This window comes from Euprymna scolopes, chromosome 2 (assembly GCF_053919585.1).
Source record: "Euprymna scolopes isolate OS-2025 chromosome 2, ASM5391958v1, whole genome shotgun sequence".
Classification (NCBI taxonomy): Eukaryota; Metazoa; Mollusca; class Cephalopoda; order Sepiida; family Sepiolidae; genus Euprymna; species Euprymna scolopes.
The window spans coordinates 12,201,014-12,214,217 of NC_136483.1; the positions used below are offsets into that span (position 1 = coordinate 12,201,014).

A 13,204-nucleotide genomic window follows, 5' to 3' on the forward strand; every position below is an offset into this window, starting at 1 on the left:
AATAAATCAAAACTTTATGTATTTCTTTGAGAAAAGAAAAAAAAATTCCATGAGTGTCTTTTTTTTTTACAGGCAAAATCTTATAAGTAAAATTTGACTATTTTTAAACTATGGGAACACATATTCTTCACGAACAAGGCTAGACGACTAACGCGAAGTGTGGTTTTTACTTCCCTCATGTCCATCCGTAGTTTAAAACAATAAAAAAACTACTTCCGGTTTTGGATAAAAATGTAAAATGCTTTCGTCATGGCGCGTTTTTCAAATAGGCGTTTAAAAAATTCTTTTATTTAAAAAATAAATGGATTTTAAAATATAAATATGGATAAATTCTTGAGAATGAAGAATGGAACCACACATTGATTAGTAATTTTTATAGGTAAGTGATATTTTGGAATTTATATCGATTTTTTATAATCGACATAAGTTAATTTTCGTTTATTTTCTTCAAATCTTTTTAAAGAAAACCGATTTAAAAAAACAAATATTGTATAATTTGCTATTAAACCTGTTATTTTTTTATTTGGTCTTTGCTCCTTTAATTGAAAAAAATTAGGCTTTGAATTGCATTTTTCAAGTAGTTATAAGCTTGGAAAGATAGGAAGTCAAATTATTCAATATTTTTTCACATATTCGTAAGGTTGGTTTCTGACACACCTACTGGTGCGCCTTCATGCAGCTATTTTTTTTACGTAATGAAATCAATTGAATTTTACGAGTTAAATATTTTTAAATTTTTAAACTTTAAAAATCTATCAAAATTTTTCTATTGGTTCAATTTTTACGATATTTTCAGGCTCAATGTGAAATTTTATGCTCTTTCCAATAAACCAAATATAATATTTTAGACAAACGTATTTTTTTTAAATTCAACCCCCCAATTTTGAAATGTCTATTAAAATTTGAATAATTAATTTACGTACCAAAGTTTTATATATCACAAATTGAAGATAAAAGATCAATAAATAAAATATTCTAATTTAAAACAAAAAAAGAAGTGTTTTTTTGAATTTACCTGTAAAGAGACTTTAATAGTTTTTTTGAATTTACCTGTAAAGAGACTCTTTTTTTTTTTTTTTTTTTTTTACACAGAGATCACCACTTATCAAGGCCCGGAAGCCACTCAGGGATAAGGGTTATTGCAAGTACATTATGTTAGTGAGGAGATTTGATGAAGTGTTTACTTAAGGGGGCGGTTCATTAGGAATTTGTTAACATTAGACTTGAAGACATCCAAGTTGTAGTCCGGGGGAAGCAGGCAGACGGAACAGAGTTCCACAGGCGTGCAGTTCTAAGAAAGAAGCTTTGTTCATGAAATCCGCGTTTTGATTTAGGCACAGATATAGAGTGGGGGAAATTTTTCACAGTGGATTCAGCTAGACGGGTGTTTTTCGTGAAAGATTGGCGAGGGGGGACCAGGGATTGGAGTTCAGACGAGCACCTGCCATGAAAATAACGATAAAACAAGGATAGGCTTGCAACGTCTCTTCTGTGGGAGAGGGGTTGCAGGGTAGAGAAAAGGGCATCCCCCACTAAATCACGAAGTCTATTTTGTACTCTGTCAAGGCATGATAGGCTGTTTTTAGCAGCTCCTGCCCAGATATGGCAGCAGTATTCCATCCTTGGCCGTACTTGGCTTTTATATAGATAGAGAATTGCATCAGTAGTGAGATATCTTCTGGAGCGGTAGAAGGATCCCACCATCTTTCCAGCGACCTTGGCAACAGACTTGATGTACGTGTTCCATTTCAGATCAGGAGTAAAGGTCAAGCCCAGAATCTTGTCAAAACACGGGGCCTCACCCAGACGAGAGCCATCCATCACAATTGATGCCTGCTGGGGATCAGAGCGTTGATGATGTAAGGATAGGAGTTTGGTTTTGGATGCATTAAAGGTAACTAGCCACATCTTCCCCCACTGAACCACACGCTCGAGATCAGAGGAGAGAGAATCAGATAGAACTTCGTCATTTACAGCCTTTGATGTGTTGCCATAGATGGTCGTGTCATCAGCATAGATGTCAACGAATGATTTAAGTATGTGTTTAGGGAGGTCATTGATGTAGATCAGGAAGAGAGTTGGGCCCAGGATTGACCCCTGAGGGACTCCAGCATTTATATTGCAGGCCTCCGATTTTTGACCATCTACCACTACTCTTATGAGCCTATCGGAGAGAAATGATTTAATGATTGAGAAAACATTTCCAGTTATACCGTAGCTGGAAATCTTGTGAAGTAGACCCTTATGCCATACTTTGTCGAAGGCCTTTGATATGTCAAGAACAATTGCCCTAGAAAGGAAGCCTTTGTCAAGAGATTCACTAATCCTGTGAGATATAACCGTCAGCACATCTGCGGTAGATCTTGCAGAGCGGAAACCATATTGTGTGTCACTAAGAAGGTTATTCCTGCTGAGGTGGTTGACTTTAATAATTTAATAATTTTTTTTAATTTACCTGTAAAGAGACTTTAATAAATTTAATAATTTAATAATTTTTTTTAATTTACCTGTAAAGAGACTTTAATAAATTTAATAATTTAATAATTTTTTTTAATTTACCTGTAAAGAGACTTTAATAAATTTAATAATTTAATAATTTTTTTTAATTTACCTGTAAAGAGACTTTAATAAATTTAATAATTTAATAATTTTTTTTAATTTACCTGTAAAGAGACTTTAATAAATTTAATAATTTAATAATTTTTTTTAATTTACCTGTAAAGAGACTTTAATAAATTTAATAATTTAATAATTTTTTTTAATTTACCTGTAAAGAGACTTTAATAAATTTAATAATTTAATAATTTTTTTTAATTTACCTGTAAAGAGACTTTAATAAATTTAATAATTTAATAATTTTTTTTAATTTACCTGTAAAGAGACTTTAATAAATTTAATAATTTAATAATTTTTTTTAATTTACCTGTAAAGAGACTTTAATAAATTTAATAATTTAATAATTTTTTTTAATTTACCTGTAAAGAGACTTTAATAAATTTAATAATTTAATAATTTTTTTTAATTTACCTGTAAAGAGACTTTAATAGTTTTTTTTAATTTACCTTCAATAGTGCCACTGCAGATTCAATGCGAAGAAAAGCAGACAGTTATCTTTCTTTATTTCAACTGTTAATTAATTTTTAACAATGTCAACCGCAATATAACTTCTGATACCTTTTATACTCCCTATTGTCACAGGGAATTTAAATGTTTTAATAGCTATTACTTCCATTCCATCTCCAAAGCAAAATATTCTGTTAGACCTAGCAGTTTCCACCAACCACTTATATCAGCCATTTAATTTATCTATCTACATATCTATAAAAGTGAAAATGTCTGTGTGTGTGTGTATCTGCCTGTGTGTGTACAATTCTCTATCAAATTACTCTGTCAATTTTCTGTACAGATTCGAGATTTGACATAAAGGGTATTAAGATTTGGGGGAATCTTTTTAATCGGTTTTCGGCGATAAATTTGACTATTAAGGGGTCAAAGTTCATCGATTTGACCTTTGAGAACTCTACCAAACTCCTCCACCAATTTTAGGTCTAAACACTTGAAATTTACGTTACTTTAACAGGGATCTAACTTTATAATTTGATTTGAGCCCAAAACAATAAATATTAAGGGGTCATAATTGGGGTTAAAAAAATATTGACCTCTGCGGTCTCTACCAAATTACTCAGCCAATTTTTGTTCTAAACATGTGAAATTTTACATAAAGTGTATTCAAACATAGGACAAACATTGTAATCGTTTTTTTTTTTTCTGAAAATTTGGCTTCCAAGGGGTCAAAGTTCAAAAGATTTGACCTTTGCGGTTTCTAGCAAACTATTCAGCCAATTTTTGGTTTAAACATTAGAAATTTTACATAACGAGTATTCAGACATGCAACAATCAGTTTGAGGTGAAAATTTTGCTGGCAAAAGTCAAAGTTTACAGAGTTGACCTTTGCAGACTCTATCAAACTCCTTTGCCAATTTTGGGTCTAAATACTTGAAATTTTAGATGTAGATTACTTGGACATAGGTCCAACTTTTTAATTTGAGTTGAGCCCAAAACAATAAATGTTCAGGGGGTAAATATTGGGGTCAAAGTTCAAAAGATTTGACCTTTGCATATTCTACCAAACTTCTCTGTCAATTTTGGCTCTAAATACTTGAAATTTTAGATGTAGATTTCCTGGATATAAGTAAAACTTTTTAATATATATATATACATATGCACATAAAGTTATGAACAGTAAATAAAGCCCGAGCAAAGCTGGGCTGAACTGCTAGTCTATATATAAAAGTGAACGTGTCTGTGTGTGTGTCTGTGTACATTTCCCTATGCAATAACTCTGTCAATTTTTAGTCTACAGACTCGAAATTTGATATACAGGGTACTGAGATTTGGGAAAATCTTTGTGATCGGTTTTCGGACAGAAATTTGATTGTTAAGGGGTCAAAGTTAAACGATTTGACCTTTGAGAAATCTCCGACAATTTTGGGTCTAGACACTTGAAATTTTAGATATAGGTTCCTTGGACAGGGATCCAACTTAATAACTTGATTTGAGCCCAAAACAATATATTTTAAGGGGTCATAATAGGGGTAAAATAGGGGTAAAAGTTAAAAAAATTGTTTGTTTTTTTTTGTTTTTTTTCCCAGCATACACCTCCAAACACCTGGCCAACACCGGGCCGAAATGCTAGCATATCTATAAAAGTGAACGTGTCTGTGTATCTGTCTGTGTGTCTGTGTGTGTGTGTGTCTGTGTGTGTACATTTCCATAGGCAATAACTCTGTCAATTTTAAGTCTACAGACTCAAAATTTGATATATAGGGTACTAAGATGTGGGAAAATCTATGTGATCGGTTTTCGGCCAGAAATTTGGTGATTAAGGGGTCAAAGTTCAACGATTTGACCTTTGAGAACTCTACCAAACTCCTCCGACAATTTTGGGTCTAGACACTTGAAATTTTAGATATAGGTTCCTTGGACATGAATCCAACTTAATAACTTGATTTGAGCCCAAAACAATATATTTTAAGGGATCATAATAGGGGTCAAAGTTAAAAAAATTCACCGCTTTTTTTTTTTTTTTTGCTCAACCTATACCTCCAAATACCCGGCCAACGTCGGGCACCCATGCTAGTATATCTATAAAAGTTAAATTGTGTGTGTGTGTGTGTGTGTGTGTGTGTGTGTGTGTACATTTCCCTACCAAATTACTCTGTTAATTTTCGGTCTACAGTCTCGAGATTTGACATAAGGGGTATTGAGATTTGGGAAAATCTTTTTAATCGGATTTTGGCCAGAAATTTGTCTGTCAAGAGGTCAAAGTTCAACCATTTGACTTTTGAGAACTCTCTCAAACTCCTCCGCCAATTTTGGGTCTAAACACTTGAAAGTTTAGATGTAGGCTACTTGGACATGGGTCAAACTTTTTAATTCGATTTAAGATCAAAACAATCAATGTTAAGGGGTCAAAAGTAGAGTCAAATTAAAAAAAAAACTTGACCTTTGCAGTCTTTACCAAATTGCTCAGCCAAATTTTGGTCTAAATATTTGAAATTTTACATAAAGTGTATTCAGACATGAGGCAAGCTTTTTAATCTGTTTGGGTCGAAAATTTGAGCTGTTAAGGGGTCAAAGTTAAAAAAATTTGACCTTTGCGGTCTCTAGCAAACTATTCAGCCAATTTTTGGTCTAAACATTTGAAATTTTACATAACGGGTATTAAGACATGCAGCAAGCTTTTTAATCAGTTTTTTGGCGAAATTTTGCTGGCAAGAGGTAAAAATTTACAGAGTTGACATTTGCAGACTCTACCAAACTCCTCCGCCAATTTTAGGTTTAAAGACTTGAAATTTTAGATGTAGGTACCTTGGACATGGATCCAACTTTTTAATTTGATTTGAGACCAAAACAATCAATGCTAAGTGTCAACATTGGGGTCAAAGTTAAAAAAGATCTGACCTCTGCGGTCTCTACCAAATTACGCAAACAATTTCTGGTCTAAACATTTGAAATTTTACATAGGGCAAATTATGCACAGTACATAGGGCCCGTGCAAAGCCGGGATGAACGGCTAGTCTATCAAAGAATACATTAAACCAAATTTCTCCAGCAACAGTTCGTGACTCCAACACTGTCATACCCAATGTCTTTTACAAGATTGGACATTTTTACATTAGAATAAGAATCATTTATCAATGTTCGACAACATGAATCAATTTTAAACAAAGTAAAGTTCATCTGGTCTGAATCCACAACAGTGTTGATACTATTTCTAGAACTGAAACGCGTACAATCTTGAGCAAAATAGATTTAAATCAACACATTATCTTGTCTATCCTTAGTGTTGTATGTTGGTTGAAATTGGAATGGAGATGATATATTAAAACGTGTCATGTGTTATCTAGTGGATGTAAGCTATTGTTCTTTTAACAGACAGATAATAAACGTATAAATCGTATGTATGTTGTTAGCTAGGGGACATGATATTGACGTGTAAACCGATTCATGTTGTATCAGACTTATCACACGGGATATTTTTACAGTTCATATGTAAGAAGAATAATATATGCTTCATACCTTTTGTTTTCTTGAAGATTTCTTCTGTATCTTCCCGCTGCTCCGTGACGAACCATGAAGCGATCCGCACCATATAATTGAGACATCTGTTCTTCTTTGTGAAAAACCATAAAACAACTCTTTATATTTTTATAATATAAATTTATTAAAGTTGTCTCAATTGGTTTTCACATTATCGGCAGTTTCTACATTTTCTGTTCATACAGCTCGCTCCCAGCTGTATGTCCACCCTTGTCTACGTCTGTCTGCTCTGGTGGTCAATCCTCAACTCTCACTGAATCTCCCCAAAACTAACTACATCACGTGTTCTCTTACGTCACCTAATTACGTGTCTCATACCAATCTAATCCATCTAGTTATTTGTTTATTCAAAACCAAAAGAATGTTTACATCTATTTTCTATTTTCGCATTCTTTTCGCGATTCACACGTCAATCATTTATTCCCCAGTTTAATTGTTTATTCTTCTAATCATAATCACTGATCCAGTGACCATCCGTTGCTCAAATCAATTAATAGAAATACAATAACAATAATAATAATGTTTTCACCATTGCTCCCGCTTGCCACAGTTAACAGATACTACGCTATGATCACAGCCTAAAGGGTCATAACATTACATTAGGATTTAAGTTATATACCCTGTCATGTCTTTGTTCCATAATACTTCTGTATCTATTGAAATTTACTATTTCAACTTCTTTCATAGCAGGTACAGTTTTAAATTCTGTAGATGAAATATCAGAAAATCCTTTTTTCAATGTATCTTTCATTGTTGCATTTTTCAAGCTTCAACACGTGGTTCTTGTTAACTTTTCGTTTTTCTCCAACTGCGTTCAGAACAAAATGGCCTGAACTCTTTCTGGTAAAGTGATTCCAAATTTCTGTAATTTTTGATACAGAAATTCATATCGTAACTAAAATTCATTTGTATTAACTCTGGTCGCCCTTTTGTAGGAATAAACATATTTAACTGACATGTATGCCATCGTATTTTCATTAGTTTCTCAATTATGATATTTAATTCATTTGCTCCACTGATATTCGTTATTGCCTGGTGTTGAACACAATCTCTTACTGTTTGTGGTTGTGACAAAACACACCAAGACCCTGTTTCTCTTTAGGTAAGTTTGTAAATATAAATCATATGTTTATATCTTGCCTCCATTCAGCATATGCCGCTTCATTCACCAAAAACAGATAAATGTTTTGCGAACAAAGCCATTTTTCTTTTAAATGTGTTTCAGCGAAGAGTAAAATGAAATAATTAAAAAGGATAGTTAATTAATAAAATGTCCTTTTTCAAAACGAATATGCAAATTAGTTAAACTTCTGACATATATCACACACACACACACACACACACACACACACACACACATATATATATATATAAGATGGTGCGTCTATTATGTAAAGTTTAATTAACTTGAATAGGGCGTTTTGATTTTACTGTACGTGCAAATAATTTATAAGTTATGTACGTGCAGATGAAACGTGTTTACTTGGCAACAGCAAGAAAAGGCCACCAACTTCGTTTGCTAATTCCGAACAGGGATTTCTTTTTTTATTATTTATGTTCCCCTCTTACAAGACATAGCTCCACTTGGACGCAAAGGCTACTATTTGGGACTATGCCCAAATCCCTACATGGTGCCCCAGTAGATGTTTCCCCTGATAGTAGCCCCCTACACCAAAGTGGCAATGTGCCTTGTTTGGGGTGAAAATGTAATAAAAAAACCAAAAAAAAAACCAAGAAAGATTAATAAAATGTTGGTTTACATTACATTTAAACTTCTCCATATCAGTACAGTCAGTAAAGCAGATAGCAGGAAAGGAATTCCAAAGTCGAGTTCTTCAGGGGAAGAAACTATTAGAGTAAAAAGTTTTCTGGCATTTAGAGACCTCAATAGTGAAGGGGTGAGATTTTGTTGTTAAGTGGGTTTTTCAGGAATCTGTATGTTAAGGGGCCACAAGTGCAACGAGTTCTTCAGAGCATATTCCATTAAAATATTTATAAAATAGGCACAGAGATGCAGTATTGTGATGATAGGATGGGTTGGAGCTTAGTTGACAAAGTGGTACTTATTATATTGAAACCTCTTTGTTGGACTCTATCCAAGAGGGAGAGGCTAGTAGTAGATGCAAGAGCCCAGATATGGCAACAATGGGCGAATGGTGACCATGTAGAGGTATAGGATACTCTCAGGTGTGAGTAGTCTCTTAGCTTAATAAAGGGAACTCACTTTCTTTGCAGCAGCCTTTGCAATGTCCTCAATGTATTTGTTCCAGTTCATATTGCCCGCAAATGTTAGACCGAGTAAACATACTTTTGTAAAGCTAAATCGAACACTCAACATTATAAATTGCATTGAGATAGTTGGGTTTTGCTAGCTAAGACAACTATTTTTTGCAAAGTGAGGCAAATTAACTTGCTTTAAAAGCAAGTACTTGGAAATATACGTTAATCCTTAGTTATTAAAAGCTTAGGAATTGATAACATGGTTGTGGCTTTAAATTCTAAGGTTGTCAAGCACTGTTAAAGATCCATTGGTATTACTTGCATGAATCTGTGTTTCCTTTAGTTATGTGCGAAATAGCATAGACTATTCAAGGTTGAACTTCAGATAAAAAAAGAATTCAAATTACCATTAACAAAAACAAAAATATCAAATTAATAAATCTCACCTTCAAATTATACAAGTTCAAAATGAATTAAATAAAACTTAGCTTCAAATGGAAAAAATAATTAAACTTTAAATGAAAACAATCAATTCAGCTTCAAATAAAAAAGTTAAGTTTCCAATTACAAAAATTAATCTTCAAATAAAAACAACTTAAAATTTAAAAAGAGGTCAACTTAAAATTCATAAATATAAATTACAAATTAAAAATATTTCAACATGGTCATATTTGGAAATTAATTTCGTATAAAGATTATTACTATTGTTTTTGTCTTTATTATTATTATTATTATTATTATCATTATTATTATTATTATTATTATTATTATTATTATTATTATTATTATTATTATTATTGTTTTGTTATTATTATTATTATATATTATTATTATTATTATTATTATTTATACTCACTAGGAGTTTTCACACAGGCCATCATCAAAGATTTCTCTCTGTCAATAACCTCTGGTGTTCCCTGGAATCTAGGTGACAACAAGTCTCCCCAGATTTCCAGTACTTTGCACCTCTTTTGATAAAATTTGCAAATAAATTTGCATTATCGCAACAGACGTTTACTAATGATTTCTCGTTGGCATTGACTATTGACCTTCACTAGAATTTGGATGACAATAAGCCTTCCCAAGGTCCCAGTCATCTTTGCACTCATCCAGTTGAAGTCTGTTTAGTGCTTTCTCTCTTCAGTCTTTCCATCCTCTTCAGCGTTTTTCGATTCTTTGGTGTAATATTATTGATATTTTTTTTTGGGGGGGGAGATTACAATTATACGGTTTTAGTTTTCTTGTTTCCATGTGTTATTTCTCTATGGTTTTTGATTTACTACTGTTGCATTTTCTATATGTCCAGTTAGCATTTGTAACTCATGTATATTAGTCTCTACATTCAAGTGTTCTCCATTCTCATTATCGTTATTCGTTATATCTTCCCAACCATCACTCTGATTTCAATCTCTCCTATTCTTTTTCATTTTCATTTTCAGTGCTCTTACTTTCTATCATGATTTTCTTTAACTTCCGTATCCATTTCAGCTGTCTGGTCAATTCTGTGTATTTGGTTTGCTTCTCCTTCTTGATATGGTTTGCTGGAACGGCAGGACTTTTCCTTCTTGTTAACGATTATGACATGCACTGGATAAAGGAGGAAGGGCTAGGGCAGTAGCCCTAGATATATGTAAGGCCTTTTACAGTGCAAGGCACAATGGTCTTCTCATGCAAATCAAATCCTATGGTATTACTAGACGAATATTTAACATAATCAAATCCTTCTTAAATAAGAGAAGAATCCAGGTTGTCTTCGATGGTTGTACATCTAAACAATATGATATGAATGCGGGTATATCCCAGAGGTTGATCCTCGGGCCTTTATTATTCCTAATATTCATAAATGACCTCCCTAATAAAATTTTCTCTGAGATGGGCATATTTGCTTCTCAACCACTAATAGCCATGGCTAATGATAAATTACCTGAAATTACTTAGTTCAAACTCTTCGGATTAACGTTTACAGGGAAAAGGAGTTGTAACAGATATAAGTTTGAGTGCATTGCCAAGGCTGTTGCACAAAAGTGGGCTCTCTCTACCATGCTAGAAAGGTACTTTAGAAGGCCACCATTCACCGATGTATGGAGTATTGTTGCCACATTTGAGCTGGTGCATCTGCTACTAGTCTCTCCCTCTTAGACAGGGTTACCAACCTAATAGGTTCCACACTATCAGCTAGGCTTCAACTGCTGTCCCATCGACAAAATGTTGCATCCCTCTGTCTGTTTTACAAGTATTTTAGTGATGGTGCTCTGACGAACTACAAATCCTTGTACTCACTTGACGTAAATACACCCGACAAACCCAACAAGCAGCAAAATCCCACCCCTACACAGTAGAAATCCCTAGATATAAGAAAGCCTAATAGTTTCTTCCCCAGGACTTATAGACTTTGGAATTCCTTTCTGGGTTCCTGTTTCCCTGACTGTACTGACATGCAGAAGTTCAAGTCAGACATCTTGCTGCTCAGCCCTCTACATAGTACCTCTACAAATTATGTTCCAGATAGTAGCCCCCTACATCAAAGTGCCCCTGTACCTTGTTTGGGGTGAAAATGCAATAAAAAAATAGAAAAATCTCACAGATTCCCGAGTTCAACATAGGATGCATAATAATCAGAATAACATACAAGATGAGATTGATAGTACGAATCATTCAAATATTACCAATTATTAATCGTCATTTGAAAAATTTCGAAACATGAAAGAGATGGTTTATCAAAATTGGTAATAAAGAAATTCTCAAGATATTACCGTTTTAGAATATTTCATTTTATTAGATTTTTGGTTCCCAACAAAGGAAAGATTGGATTTAATAACTCAATCACGTTCGTCCATTCATTGTTTGCACTTTTCTCAATAACCACGCCTTGGATTTTAAAAAGATTTTTGCCCTAACATTAGTTATTGTGAAATTAAATTTTCATTTGCGGAGGGGGGGATCCTGCATTCTCGGCTTGTTCAATTATAGAGTCAATATCTTTACCAGATTTCAGCTAGCCACAGATGGTTAATAAAAAAATGGTGCCAAACGTTGTTTTTAACGGACATTGAAAAATGCAATATAATTTAAACAATTTACAATACGCCATAATCATGTTGCAAAACTGGTTCTCATTAGATGACTGAAGTTGAGTCTGGCAAGTACCAGATGGGTGACCATTTGGGAATACTGTGTGCTGTATGTATTCAGGTAAGCGGGTATGTATAAGACCTCAGGGAGATGAACACTCCTACCTTGCACAGTCAAGGTCTCTCTTAGGCAAGGTGCAGCACCTGTTAGCGTCCCTCTAATATTCTGGTGGGTTAACATATAAGGGTAGATGAAGTCTCTCAGCAGTGGTGAAAGCAATATATTTAGGAAAGGGGGATCCGTTAAAGAGAACCCATTAGTCTTAGCAATCTTTTAATGATGGTATCACAAACAAAATACTCACTCCAAATTTGTCATAAGCCAGCACGGAAGTGGTAAGGCTTCGAAAACTGTCATAAGAATATTCATGTCAGGGCGCAATCTTGTCTAAAGGGAGATAGCAAATAAAAAATATTGAGACAAATAAAGTTGTTTTTAGGAGGATAATAAGAGAATCCTTCCTTCAAACTCCTCGGATCACAGGTAATATGAACTGGAACATTGAGGACATTATGGAAGCTGCTGCAAAGAAAGTGGGTTCCCTCTATCGTGCTAGAAGACTACTCACACCTGAGAGTATCCTGTACCTCTACAAGACTACCATTGGCCCATGCATGGAGTATTGTTGCCGTATCTAGGCTGGTGTATCTACCACTAGCCTCTCCCTCTTGGATAGGGCCCCAAAATGTCTTCAATCTAATCGGTCCCATTTTGTCAACTAAGCTCCAACCCCTATCCCATCGCTGCAATAGTGCATCTTTGTGTCTATTTTACAAGTATTTTAATAGAATTATCTCTGATGAACTCATTGTACTTGTCAATGTACATATCTCAATGTACATATCCCTGACAAACCTGCTTAGCAACAATATCACACCCCTTCACTGTTGAGGTCCCCAAATGCCAGAAGGCTTTCTACTCTAATAGATTCTTCCCTTGAACAGCTAAACTTTGGAATTTCATTCCTGCTATCTGCTTCTCTGACTGTACTGATATGCAGAAGTTTAAATGTAACATAAACCAGCATCTTAATCTTTCCAAGACATGGTCCCAAATAATTGCCCCTTACGTCCTAGTGGCGATGTGCTTTATTGGGGGTGGACGTGAGTAAAAAAAAAATTAAAAATTAAAAAAAACATTAGTATTCCATTGCATCCTCAGACGTGCAGCCATTGCATCCATGTTCACCCCAGGAACTCTCAGCAGTAAAAAACCATTCTCATCACTGCATATTTGCAGACACGCATCA

General features: G+C 34.1%; 1 protein-coding gene across 2 annotated transcripts in view; it reads left to right on the plus strand.

Moving 5' to 3' along the window:
• Positions 1–13,204, plus strand: part of LOC145288581 (uncharacterized) — a 56,475-nt gene that overhangs the window by 25,169 nt on the left and 18,102 nt on the right. The window lies entirely within an intron of this gene.